This window comes from Oryzias latipes, chromosome 5, assembly GCF_002234675.1.
Source record: "Oryzias latipes chromosome 5, ASM223467v1".
Classification (NCBI taxonomy): Eukaryota; Metazoa; Chordata; class Actinopteri; order Beloniformes; family Adrianichthyidae; genus Oryzias; species Oryzias latipes.
The window spans coordinates 13,263,080-13,277,608 of NC_019863.2; positions in this window are offsets into that span (position 1 = coordinate 13,263,080).

Here is a 14,529-nt window from a genome sequence, read left to right on the forward strand (position 1 = left end):
GCGTAATACTCTCTTGATTCCTAACTTCCTATGTTCCTTTTTGGTGGGTTTGTTCTGTTCTTTGCTCTGGCCCAGTTTAGCAAACAAATCCGACTGAGTCTAATTTCTCTCCATATATAGTCATTAGCTTGACTACAACGATCAAACTGCAGGTCAAAGCAATTCAAAAATTTGACCTGCTGGTATTTTTAAACATGCTGGAACACTATTCTCCTAAGCTATAACATCAATTTTTCTGCACTCCTTGTTTTTCCTCATTCAAAATTGTTCAGATGAGCTGCAATATACTGTAAACTGGGAATCACATTGTGCTGTAAAAGACAAACCATAGACACATTTATAACAGGTTTTTACAGCTACAATTACAAACAGTTTTTTGTTTTCCAAAGAAAGATTGCAATCTTAAGCTGCATTCACAACAGACACAGTAAATAGATCTGATCTCTCATCATTTTCTGTGTCTTCCATGTAGGGGTGAGGCTGAAAACTTTGGACAATAGCCGCTCCCACACAAGAGAGTCAGGTTTATGAACACATTTTGGAACAAGTGTTTTGCGCTGAATTCAACCACGCATCAAAACAGAGGCTGCAGATGCAAATTCAGTGCACGATTTGCGTTTGGAGTGAAGCGAGAGAGTTAAAGCCCTTTTTCTTTTCATGTTACTGGCTGGGAGTTGGGGCTGCATGGTGGCTAATGGTGGTTTGCGCTCTTGTTGCCTTTCGGCCCAGGTCTCCCTTGAAAAAACATTTTATCTCAATAGTATTTTCTGGTAAAATAAAGGTCAAATTAAAAGTTGAAAAAATCCTGGCTGGGTGTTTTCTGTGTGGAGTTTGGATGTCCCCCCGGTGCATGCGTGGGTTTTCTCCAGAAACCCCTGAACCAGCAGTTACTGAGAACAGTGTGAGCATTCCCTTTGTTTTGTATTCTGCAGTCTCTCTTGAGCCTTATTTAAGACATCCACATATCAAAACCTCCTTTGGATTGAAGCAAAAGAAAATTAGAATCCAGGACTTTTGCTTGAGACTGTTCAGAACTTGTATCAATCTGTTGCACACCGTGAAATACTATGCTTGGATTAATTTATAAGCAAGCATTGCATTGAGATCCCCTGTGTTTGTATATACATGCACATAGAACAAAATTGATGCACAAGTCGTGCTATTGTCTGACAGAATATTTTAATAATATCATATAATCTGCATAAAAATACAGGTGACTGATTAAACAAAATAGTAAAAATAACAAATAGATATGCATTTAGGGGTGTCTAGGCAGTAACATATCCACTTTCAATTGGTTTAAAAAAAATCAAAGGAAACACAAAACTGAAAAGGGCTTCATACAGCAAAGGTTTTGACATGTTGTGATTATTTTTTCATTAAACAAACTAGTAGGGCACACAAATTCATTGAAATGATTACTGTTTTATAATTTCAAGCAAATCATTTTGCAAGAGAGGCTGCTTTACCTTGAGGGCCAGAGGAGGATGTCAGGGGCCACCAGAACTATTGAGTTGGAAGTCCCCGCTTCACGGCTTGTTGCTTCCACCTCTGTGACCAACAGTGCGGCGCATGTAGCTTTGAGCAAGGACACCAGAGAGAGCTGTGTGTGTGTGTGTGTTGGTGTACTTGTAGCTTGTGTTTGTGGATAATTAATGGACAGTGTTTTGCACAGGCTTGGCCACATGTGCTTGTGAGGCATGTGTCCTGTCTAATTAATATCTTTATAGCATAATTAACTAAATACCCCGAAGGTGGATTGCATCAGTGTAGTAACTAAAAAATATGTCACGTTCTTAGAAAGCTGCTTTGAGTCTTTTTTACCCTGTTTTTTTGTGTTCCCCTTGTTTTGGTTTAAGAGACAATATGCAACAGTCTTTCACTGCAAACATAAATAAATGGAAGACAGCTTGAAATGTATTTGTCTGAAGCATGGCGGCATTTCTCCAGATGTATAATTCATTGTACACACCTGTCTGCTCAATAGCTGCCCTCTTCTCACACTCACTCCGTGTTTTGTATTCTGCCATGTTCTTTTCAGTGCCATAATTATTCATTACAAGGGCCTTCAATCCAATGTGACAGAGCTCTCTTATGATGAAGTGGCCTTTGTTTGAGTTTGCACAGCTGGACAGTTTGGCTGCAGACTAAATCCACCGCTGCATGTGTAAGTCTGCTGCAGTTTAGAATCATTTTTTTGTTTAAACCGACAAAGCTATTGGTCAAAGCCAATCTAACAGAAGGGCTTTGTTGTCACTCACTGCTTTCTGTAATTAAATGTTTAGGAAACAAGTGAGACTTGAGGGAATTTGGACTCACTCAGTGCCCAGAAAAGCAAGCATGTCATTGCTTTGAAAACCTCAGTAAATGGACACTCTTCTCAACTGCAATTCAGCTTGGAACAGTTAGGATAGCTTTAACACAACATTCTGCATTTAACCAGACTTGGGACTGGCACATTGGAACATTGCAACCCCATAAAACTAGGATAACTTACAGGACCGGGTATGACAGTCTCTCATCCAAAGATACATTAACCCATGGCAACAAACGTTCAAGCGACTACTTTTAATGTAAACGTGCGTATCTGCGCATTTCAGGCCCACGCATTCAAAACTGTCGCGTTCGCACGTAGCTACGCATATTTTTTAAGACTGTTTTTGGGTGGCCATTTAATGTGCACTGAACGTTAAATGAGGTTAAACTTTGACCAATCAGAGACTCTGATTTTTTGAGCGACGTATGGATGGCATCTTTTTTAATTCACGGGAGTGCCAAACATTTGAAAGTTGATAGAGCTATGAAAGAAAAGCCTGGAGCAAGATTTGCACCGCTTGAACATTTCACACCAATCCTCTTCCAACTGTAGGTGCCAGACATACGCTAGTAAATAGCGGCAAAAGAAAGAGATGAAGACCCTCTCTGCTCATCCAGTGTGTACACCATATGTTAGACAAGTTTCACATGCCCTGTGTGAACGTAGCATAAGGAATTATCAGACCTTAGCAGCCAGAATCAGACAAGCCTGGATGTACTCAAGGTAGTGAAGTAGTCAAAAGCCAAACTTGCACAATTCCACAAAATAGGCTTCATTTATACCATGTTTTAGTCAATCTTAGTAATACTAAAAAAAATTGCTTATTCATAAGATACAAATATCCAATTGTTTTTTTCTATACAAACATGCGTTTACTTTAAGCCAGAACAATCTGTATCACTGTTTGCTGAAAATGTTCTGGATGAAATGTGAGGCATCTTAGAGGATTCCCTACATTTCCACTGAGTGTATTTGCTCAGAAGAGCTCAGATGAGCAATATACACACACAGGGTGGGATATGGCCAAGTGTTACTCCTGACAGCAGGATAGAGGCAGCAAACAGTATAAATTTCGTCAAACAAACAGATATCAGGCAGTCTGTGTTTAAAAATTGCGTGATTTAGAAAAAGCTAAGCCACCATGCTGTTCTGTTCAGTGTAAGAAGGATAAATGAAGGAAAAATTAAAGAATTGGACAAAAATCAATACATGTGAGCTGCCATTTATCTAAGCAAAATATTTTAATCAAAAAATATCTTTTTTAAAGTTTAGTGTTACGTGAAAAACTATTAATATTGTATTTTAAAGCAGATGTTAAAACATCCACATGAACATATTTATAAAGAGTGTTTTCATATTTTTTATGTCTCAAAGTTCTTCATGTTGATTTTATCCCTAACTTAGTTTCTGTTATGCACAGTTCAGTGAGATTTACTTCATTTTCTGCCCACTCCACCGTTAATTGTTCACACCTGGTTTCTATTTCAGTCTCTACATCTGTTCTTTGACTCTCATCATCCATGAGTGTTTTGGGCCTTCAGTTAGATTTGACAGATCCTTCTGTCCACTCTGTCAAATCTTTCTGTCATTGCTTCCTTCGTCAAGCTGAAGATTTTGGTCTTTCTACCTCAGTGAGTCTGACTATCATAAAGTTAAACCAATAAGATAAAGAAATAAAATACGTTTTAGGTAAAGAAAGTAACGTTTCTTTGGAACCAATAAAAAAAGTCCCACATTTCTGAGATTCACTATTAAAGTAGAATTAATCTGTCGGAAATTAACCTCAACAATCTGATCACAGTCATCCTGGTTTCTGCTTTTGATGGTTTTATCAGGCATAAAAGATGGAAATAGCTGCACATCTTTGAACTTCTTTTTTGGGATTCCCTGATGATGCTGATCACTCATATTTTGGTTTGATTATTTGAACATGTTATTCCAATGTATTTGTTTGCTCTTCTTAAATGTAACCTTTTTACGTAGGAGATTTAAACAAAAGCTGAATTCTTGGTCAAGTCTTTGCCACCTCCCAAACACACAAAACAACAGCTTGCAGCTGCTTTTAAAGGTTACTCCTAAAAATAAAGAAGTTAAAAAACTGCCAAAAGTAAAAAAAAAAAAAAAAGAAATGGCCCTGGAGCAGCTGATTGCTATATGTATCTTATCCAAAGCAGTGTGCACCATTTCCATCTACATCCCACCAAGCATGCTGAACAGGAGGTTCATTCACCACCAGTCTCTAGAAGTTGAGTGTGAACAGTAATGAGTGGAAAGGGCAGGGTTCAGTACATGTAGGGGGTTGATCTGTATTCTTCACCGCCAGCCAGGTCTCTGGATCCCTCTGTGGAGGTCACACAGATCAGACGCAGCTTGCTGCTGCAGCTGCTGCATCACAAACCAGAGCTCTGGCATCTTCACTGGGAGAATAGCAGGGAATTAGAGGAGAGCCATAATGTTCTGAATGCTTAAGATAAACTTCTTTTTTTGTACTAACCTTCCTGTTCATCAGCACTTAAATCTCTCATCAGGATAGTTTGTTTTATGGAAAATAGCAGGGAAGGGAGAAAGAGTCTAGAGTCATGGAAGCTGTGTCAGCATAATGTTGCAGTAAATGGGTCAAATGAGACAGTGCTGATTACTGAAAAGAATTGAGTGGGGGAGTTTTGTTCCTAAACCCACTGTGGAGAACTTGAGAGTATTTTTGCATTAACCCTTCACCCTTGTCGAATTTGCTGGAACTCCAAACTGAAAAAAACCAGTGGAATTTTCGTGTTATGCTATGTTCACACCGGGCATGTGACACTCGTTCAAGAACGCACTTAGCACAGGGTCTTGAATGCACATTTAGCCCATGGTGTTCACATTGGACAAGCAGGGAAGGGCTTCTTCTTTCTTTTTCTACTGTTTACTGGCACATGTTCACCATCAACAGTTGGAATAGGCTTGGTGGGAAATGCAGAAGTGACGCAAATCTGGCAAATCTTGCTCCAGGCTTTTCCTTTCAAAGCTCCATTCCGATAGTAAAAAAGAATTTCTGTCATTCCAATTTAATTTCAGCCAGGCACAAACCAAAATGATTAATTTCTCCTTCATGATCAATTTTCAATCAGTTGCACTTCAGTGAATTAAAAGTGATGCCATCCATACATCACTACCAATCACGAGACCCTGGCTGGTCAAGTTCGACCTGGTTTAACTTGTAACGCGTGTTCAATGGCCATGTGTTGTGTACGTAGAGCCCAAAAATGGTCGTAAATCTTGCATAGCAATGGATGAATGCGAGAATTTTGAAAGTGGAAGCCTAAAACACGTGTTTATATAGACTATTTATTGGAATGTGCATTGCCAAGGTTGGTGTGAACATAGCTTTCCTGTACAGTGTACTGCTGCTTCTTATTAAAGGAAAAATAATGCAGAACATTAACTTATGTTTTATTTACAACTGCTTTTGATGTCATTTGTACTGAGCCAGTTATCAAGTCTGCATATTACATTCCCCATAAGCACCGGTGCTTCACATCAAAGACTGAGGTGAGGTGATGATTTTTCTCCTGACTGTGACTGCCCGTGACATGTTTCATCTGGTTTTTCCTCTCACAGTCCTTGGGTTCTGTTCATATTTTCATTTTCCATTCCCAGCTGCATGCCCAGCCTCGTCTCTTCCCATCTGTCTCTCTTTCTCTTTTAGGAAGTGCTTCTTTTGACTTTGACCTTAAGAGCCAGTGAACCACAGAATAATCAAATTTACTTACTCTGAGAAAACCAGATTGGCTCCGTGTGTAAAGACTAGTTAATCAGAGGAAACTGGCTCTGCAGATCAATTTTCATCAAATAATTAGTTTCACAAAAATAAACCTTTGATTAAAAACATTTACCATTTTTTTTGCATTGAAACTCTTAATACTCCTGTACGGAAAACTTAAAATTAAAAATAGAGCGCCACAATTTAAGAGAATGGGACCTCCTTAAGAAGAACTAAAACATAAATGTTTTTTAAAGGGAAAACTTTTGCTTAAAACAAACTGTTAAACTTTCTTAGGCTCTTCAGATACTGAACCAACTAAGTCATTTCTCCTGACAGAGACCAGGCATTCACTTCTTAAGCAAGACTGAAATTATTATTAAAATTTGGCAAAACATTTCTCAAACATTTCTCGATAGATTATAATGATCCATACCAAATGACACTGAATACTGACCACCTCAGCAAGTTTCAAATTTTTAGAAAGTGAGGCTGTTTGCAAGCCCACAAAATAGATAGGAATAAACAGCTATCTGCAAATTAACCATGAAAATCTGATTACAATGACAGTCAACATATTTTTTGTTCACTGATTTATTTAACAGGTCTGCAAGATAGATGTGTTTCTACTGGACTCTGTTTTATGTTACGTAAGACGGGTAAGGCGGTTACTTTAGATTACTTTAGATACACACGTTACATGAGGTACTATACTGCATTTCTTTTACACTTGCACAGATTTTTTTATCTATTTTACACAATAAATTGCATTGCCATGGATACAGTGGTGGATCGACAACTCAAACGTAATGGCTGATTTTGATTATTTAATTTTCAATAAATTTTCATTTATTGTTACTTTTGAACGTTTCAAGTCATTTCAGTGAGCATTGTGGACTTTATTTCTTTAACTGAGGGGTACCAACATTTTTGTCCACTACTGTATGTGCTTTGACATAGAGGCCGTAACCCTTGTGCTATCCTAGGCACTTTACTATTGGGGTTGGGTCATCTAGACCCACTAGACAGTGCGCTGAACCTTTTTTCTTCAATGATTTGTGTTCTTCACTGGTGTCCATGGATTACATGAAATCTTTCCACCTTTATCCACCTTTGTCATGGTAGGGAGAACACGTCAATGTAAGGGTGGGGTCATCTAAGATAGCACAAGGGTTAAGGAGGGAATCAACTTCTTTTTTACTATTAGGTAACTCTTTTTATTGAATAAAAGCAATGTCAATGATTGGATGTGAATGTAAATAGGCAGGAAATATCTTGATGTTAGATTTTTTTTTTTGTCTTTGTATTTTACCTTTCAAACCTAGAGCCCCTCATATCAGAGTCTTTCATGCAAAAAGTTAAAATAATAGATGTCATAAGTGACCTTTATTGCTATTTTTTCACAATTTCTCGATTTTGCAAGCGAAGCTTTAAAAAAAAGTTACTTCTACTTAGATTGACCCTCTAAAGAATGAAAATTAATTGATTTTACTTCAGAAAATTACATTTGCTTCCCACATCCCAGTCAAAAAGAAGGAATAGCCAGCTGTTCAAACCCCTAAAAGTTCCTATTTTAAATTTAAAGCTCTTAGGCTATCTGTTTTCCTCAGAACTTCAAATTTAATGGAGTAAAACACTTTCACTGCTTCTGTCATCTTAGTCATCTCTTTCCTCAAAGCAGCCATTTCAACTAACTCTGCATAGTATATGACAACACATCCGAGCTTTTCTCACCTTATTCTCAGTACACTGTGAAAGCCGGCACATCAAACCATAGTGTGATGATAGACCACTCAGACACATGCGAGCATCTCAGACACCAGGGATTTAGCTTACATAAAATAGATACTACAAGTACACAACTGTAGGAAACTAACTACACTACTAAACTACACTAAGTATAAGGCAGCACAGATAATTATTACAGGTATTAAAGCAGGTAAACATTTGAGGCAGGAGGGCCTCGAGTCACAAACATTCTGTCCAAGGCTTCAGCAACACACTATCTTGTGCAATAAGTCTTTCAGTCAGACACCTGGATCTGAAAATATTAATAAATGACGCCATGCAGTCATTCAGCATCTGGAAGGAATTTATTTAGTTGTGATTGACCAAAGGCGCTGGTATCTCTATGAGGAGATAAACAAAAATTCATCCATCACGCTGCAAGAAGACACAAGCCCACCTCAACAGTCTCCTACTCATCCTTTTCCTGTCCACATTTAACTTCCCAGGTTGGAAAATGTATATATTTTAAAACTCAGGCAGCAAGGGTGTCAATTACCTGAGATTGGTGAAAGAGACATTTTTGCCTGGAGTGCTTCAGAAACTGAACCTCGTACAGAAAGCTTTACGGCAGGGGTCTCTTTAAACCACAAATCAGTAAAGGAGAAACAAAATTCATTTTTGGATTTTCTTGCGTATGAATTTCTGCAGATTTAAACCCTGATCACGAGTTATTTTAGAGGAGCCGGTCAGCCACTCCTATATTTTCATTCTGAATTCAAACTGTGGTTAATAAAAGAACGGGCGCTGTTTACTGGAGATCAGAACAATCGTTACAGATACCTGAGGTCAAAGAAAGGCTCCAAAACGGATGGCAATGTATGTTGGCAACACCAAATAAGTGCAGCCAAGATGCCCAATGAGCGTGTTTGAGATCACCCAGGGGGACGTAACGCTGCGCAGATCACCTGGTGTGTGACGGATGTTTTTGTTTTTGCTCCAACATTACCTGTCACTCATCACAACAATATCATGAGAAAGGGGCGGGAGCAAAACTCAAACCTACGCGAACGCAGCTGGAAATTTAGTACTGTGCTGACCGCAAGCTGCCCACTGACTCCAAACAATGAATTATGGGAAATGTGTCCTGATGGTCTTTGTAGTTGAGTGATCAATTAAAATAATTTAAAATACCTATTGATTAAAAAAGGCTACATACATTACAAAACATTGAAATAAATATAAAATATATAATAACACAGATCACACTAAGGGGGGGAGGCATATAAAACTAAATTGAATGTTAAGGACAACTCCAGCTTCCTGTTCTCCTTCAGTTTCGCCTTCAACCCCCCCCCCGGGTTAAATGCAAAGTAAAATGTTTTTATTCTCTTGAATGCTGTTCCTTTGACGTATTATGTTCTAGTTTTAGATGGTGGTACTAATCAGGATTTCATACCAACTTGAGAAAAACAGGCCGTTTATTCAAAAATTATTTTCAAACATTTCGATATGTTAAGATTTTTGGTCTGCACAGTCTTTGTAGCCAGAATGTTTCCACTCCGAGCTGCTTCATAAATCTTTTTCATTTCATAAGTGTGTATCTTCTCTCCCTGCTGCACAGATTTATGGGGCTGAGTTTCACAGGGAAAAGTCAGACTTCAGTCACAGCAGACACACTCAAGTAGAATACGCTTCAAAAGTGACAGCTAACCAACTGAAATCAGGAGGTGAAGGCTTTCACAAGTTTTCCCAAAGGTTCCATCCTTACCATAACATTCTTCCCAAAGAGCTGTGTGTGGAGATCAACAGTCTCAGTCCAAATCAAAAATAATTCAAATAAATCCATCTACCTACAGTGCAAAATCACATCTCTATCCTTATAGTAAACTATTTTGTAACAACTGATTTTTTTTTCTAAGAAAAAAATCAAATTTATTCAAAGTAATAAAATAAATATCTGTAATAAAATGTGGTAAGGCGGTCGACTTGCAACCCCAATTGTAATATTGCAGGTACGATTCCCGCATTTCCCGCCCAGGAGTTGAAGTGTTCTTTGGGCAAGACACTGAAACTGTGAGTTCATCACTCAAACAATGTCTTGTAAAATATACAAAACATTGGGTTCCAAGTACCAAGACTCATAAACAACATGATGGATTTTTTTATTATTATTAATTTATGGATAATCTCTTACAACCAGAACAGACATAGACAAAGACATGTTATTTGGGCATTCTTTAATTGAATGTTGAAAATTTAGATTTTCAAAAATGTTTATGAGCTGTGTTAACACTGATATCAATATAAATGATATATAATACATTCTAACCAGTAAAACCTTTTTCTTCAACAGTTTTCTAACATTGAAGCCGTAATATTCAAAAGATCAATGCCAACAGCAACATTTCAATTTATAGTGGAATGTACCTGTCAGACGTCTGTCTCCCACTAACCATGTCACCATCGGGAACCATCTCCTGAGTTCTAACCGCACTTCCTGGATGCTGCACACCTGACTCTCATTTGACTCAATCAACCACAGCATACTTAAGCACTGCACTGAGCTGAGCTGTTTACCTGCCGCCTGCCTCGCCTGTATTTTGACCATCCTGTCTCTCCTCTGATGAACTTATGTCTGTAATCGACTCCTGCCTGCCTGCCTGAGCCTGATTTAGCTTTGTGAACTTTAAGCTGAGCTAATAAACCTGCTGCATTTGGATCCAGCCGTCTGCCTGTTCTTGTGACAGTCCCACTGCACAAAATAAATCTAAGCTCATGAACAAAGAATTGTGACCTTGACATTTCTTTTTTCCATACCATGGCATGATTTTTGCTTGGTTTGATTGTTTAAGTTTGTCTATAATTGTCTATAATATAATTCAGTTGAAAAATGAAAATGCAGAGTTTTTATTTTCTTTTTCTCAAAGGTGTTTTCATTTTTGTTCAAATTTAGCTTGATAGAAATTTTAGTTTGAAGGGATAAAGATTTTGTTCCTTATTTATGGAGAAAAAGGATACAAAATAATGCATTTTACTACTTTTTTGGCTGTAGAAATATCCAATAAACCATGTTCTCACAGCTGCTTTTGTAAATGCTTCATAAGAATTTTCTCTGAAGTTCACTTTTTTTATTTATTTGCGATCAGGAATTATCAAGCCTTAGCAGAGGCTTTTACTGTTTGCTGATGTGCAGCATGCCTGTTGCTTTTCATGACTGAATGGTCCTCTGGATCATTAAGATGTTTCAGACTTCCTCTGTTGCCAAGTGTGGCACAAACAGCACACTCTGCTCCCTGAGGGTTGAATTCATGGCTTTTTATAAATTTTGATCTTTCCTTCATTTCTTTTTTTGGTTTTTGTTTGTTTGGCCGGCATGTTCTTAAGCTTCATCTGTCATTTTAAGATGTAAGACAGAGAGTCCCTAAAGGCAGGGAGAGACCACGAATATGTTTGGTCTTAGGAATAACAGTGACTTAAAACACTGCATTGAAAAAATAAGTATCTCACTTTGTGTTTATTTTTGTTCAAGTTCAAGTTCAAAAATATTTATTTTGGACAAGTGAAAACGAATGCAGAATAATAAAATAAGACAGACAAAATGATATAAAACAAGAAAAAATATAAAACAATACTAAATTATAAGCACAAAGTCCAAAAGGGAGTAAGAAGAAAACAAATCTTATAAACTCTCACTCCTTGTACCTTAAGTCATTACTTTCCTAAACTCAGTACTCCCACCATCAACGTCCAGTGCCCTAGCCAAGAGTATATTCGGTTACAGCTGCACATTTAATTCTCATTTCCAAAAAACACCCAAATTGTGTTTTGTAAATCACTTTATTTTTAAATACTTTAAATTATCATCATATTTGATATTGGTTGGTTTTATAACATTTCACTGGATTAAAAATCCAAATATTAGCATTGGATGAGGATCTTTATGGATCTAATTGTGTATTTCTAAATAATCCTATTTCCTCTCACCTTAAGGATGTGGTAGATGGCAGGAAACACTAACAGTGGCTCTGTCTTAGAACTTTTAAAACAAAGCTGCTAGAATCATCAATGACCTTAGGGAAGACAACCGTGCCCTCAAGGTTGAACTGGAAATGAATGATTCCTTCTTTTCCAAATGTAGAGATGTCTCCTTTGGCCTGTGTAAGCTTTTAGCTTAGCCCGGCGCCACGCTTCAGGACACAGCTCTAACGCACCCATGACACTGTCCACAGCCTTCTTCATGGTCGACTCCCAAACAGAGATCAGCGGATTAGACAGTTGTTGTCCGATTACCCAGGAGGAGTTCCAGTGAGACTCCAAAACCCCCTTCACTGAGTCTTTCAAATTTCTGTGCAGCACTGGCTAAAGATTCTCAGCCCCCTCTGCTAAAGTCACAACGGCCCAAAACCCCACCAGACCTGGGATTATCCATTTATTTATTTAGCTCTGTGGAGATGCTTCAAACAGCCCTACAGAACAAGGATTGCAGGATGGAGTAACCCAGCTCCAGCCCTGAGGAAGACCACTGAAAAGTCTCAGCTGCATCAACATATCAGCAACAGCAAGATGGGGTTGTGTTGTCCAGATGTGTTCTGGTGCAAATGGTGCCTTTCCTTCTCCTCTGCTCTTCCAGAGGCAGCAAGAATTTGGGTCTTCATGATTAAGAATGTTTATAAATTCTATGGGTTTCTCCAGATATGTCAACTGACTGCCTCTATTTCAGGACCACTTCCTACCGTTTTTTATAGTCAGGGCTGCTTCAGCAGCAGACTGCTGAGCTTCAGTTCACCTCCAGTCTTAAGAGGTATTCTTTTAGGGACAGTTTTAAGCTGTTCTGAATCCAGACATTTTTTATTGATGGAATCCAGCACAGTAATTTGGGCAGTAACATAGACTATCCATAGACAATGCCTGAGTTTAGACCTTGAACCCAAATACAAACGCCCACAAATGGCAGCACAAAAAACCAGGCAACAATTACAACAATCAACACTGCAGCATCTTTTTTATTATGGCATTTGTCAATGTTTAACATAATGCCTAACATACCTAATTATTCCATATCATATCACAGCTAGGCACAGATGCACCCACAGTTATAACAGAAACCTCCCCACCAATAATTTGTTTTTTTCTTTTCAACCAGAAGACAAGGAATGGAAGTGGCACTGCATTTATGTTCCAACTCTTGCAGCATGAAAATGAATTCTTTAGACCACTACTTATCCTTTGGACCCTTTGTTTTTAATTCCCTTCAATTTTTTCCTTTAAAGTGAACACATTTTCTACTTATACTTATGGATTAAGAGTAAGCCTAATATTTAACTTCTCAGTTTGCATTTTTTGAAGTTTAAACCACTTGTCATATAGCTGACCCACAAAGGGGACAGATATTTTTGACCACCCGCTGTACAACAGAAAATCATTTTGAGATCAGGAAACACAACAAAAAAAATCATACATACAGCATAACCATAAAAAAGGTTACTGTCAAATATGACAACTGCCACCTTGCTGGCACTGTTCTCAGTGCATCAATTTCTTTCTCATAAACAGAAACTTTAAGATAATTATGTAATTGCACTTTTCGGGCGTGCATCAAATTGAACGTGGTGTGCCTTAAGGTTTTGTCCTAAGAATCCTTCTAACACATACATGCTTCTGTTTAGGAATTTCAACAGAAGATACACAATTATTTTTCCTTGCTAGACTGACAATAAACCGTTTTATCAGTTGTAAGACCATTTCCAGCGGTCCAGCGGTAGGGCAGTCGACCCATGTTCGTCAGATTGCAGGTTCGATTCCCGCCTTGCACGCCCATATGTCGAAGTGTCCTTGGGCAAGACACTGAACCCCACCTTGCCTCTGGTGGGAGGTTGGCGCCAGTGTTTGGCAGCGGAGCCGCCATCAGTGTGTGACTGGGTGAATGGAACTGTGACTGTAAAGCGCTTTGGGGCTTTGAAAGAGGGTAGAAAGCACCATAAGTATACGCCATTTCCAATTTAAGTCTATACCATGCAAAATAAATTTTTGAGAATATTATAATGTATATGTATAAGTTTGTTAAAATGTTCATTATTCACTAAAAAAAAACTCAAAGCGGGATTTTGCTCCATTCACGCATTTCTAAGTATTCCTCTAAAAACCTGCGCTCTGACCACCGGCCCCTCCCAACCCACAAAAATGAGTGGGTTTTCACGAGCTGATGTGACTAAGGAACATCCTCTTCCAGGAAGAGTCTGCGCTGTCAGCACTGTCCCCAGGCTAACACACACACACACACACACACACATTTCTCCACAGAGCTAGTATTTTTGGCCAAAACGCTTTCATTTTATACACACAATATGTACATCCATCTTTGCAAAAGTTTGGATGTTGTTTGTTTTCGTGGGCAAAACACTGACACGCTGAAGAGGGAGATTCTAGGTTGATGTCATGAAATGGGCGGCACCCACACAGAGCGAAAGCCAGTGCCTCAGAGATCAAGTCGTCTTACTTCTGGGTTGGAAAAGAACTCAGGAAAATAACTAATTTTATTATAAAAACTGTTCTTTACTGTGACAAAGGTAATACATTATCATATTTTAACGTCCAGCTGGTGCGTCACTGGTAGCGGGAAATATGAGAGCCAAGCTGTCAACCAGTTCAGCTGTCAATCAACTGGCTGCACTGGAGAGCTGTCCCATTCACCACACGACTCCGAACAGGCCCAGAAAGGAGGAGGCCAAACAAGATGCTGAGA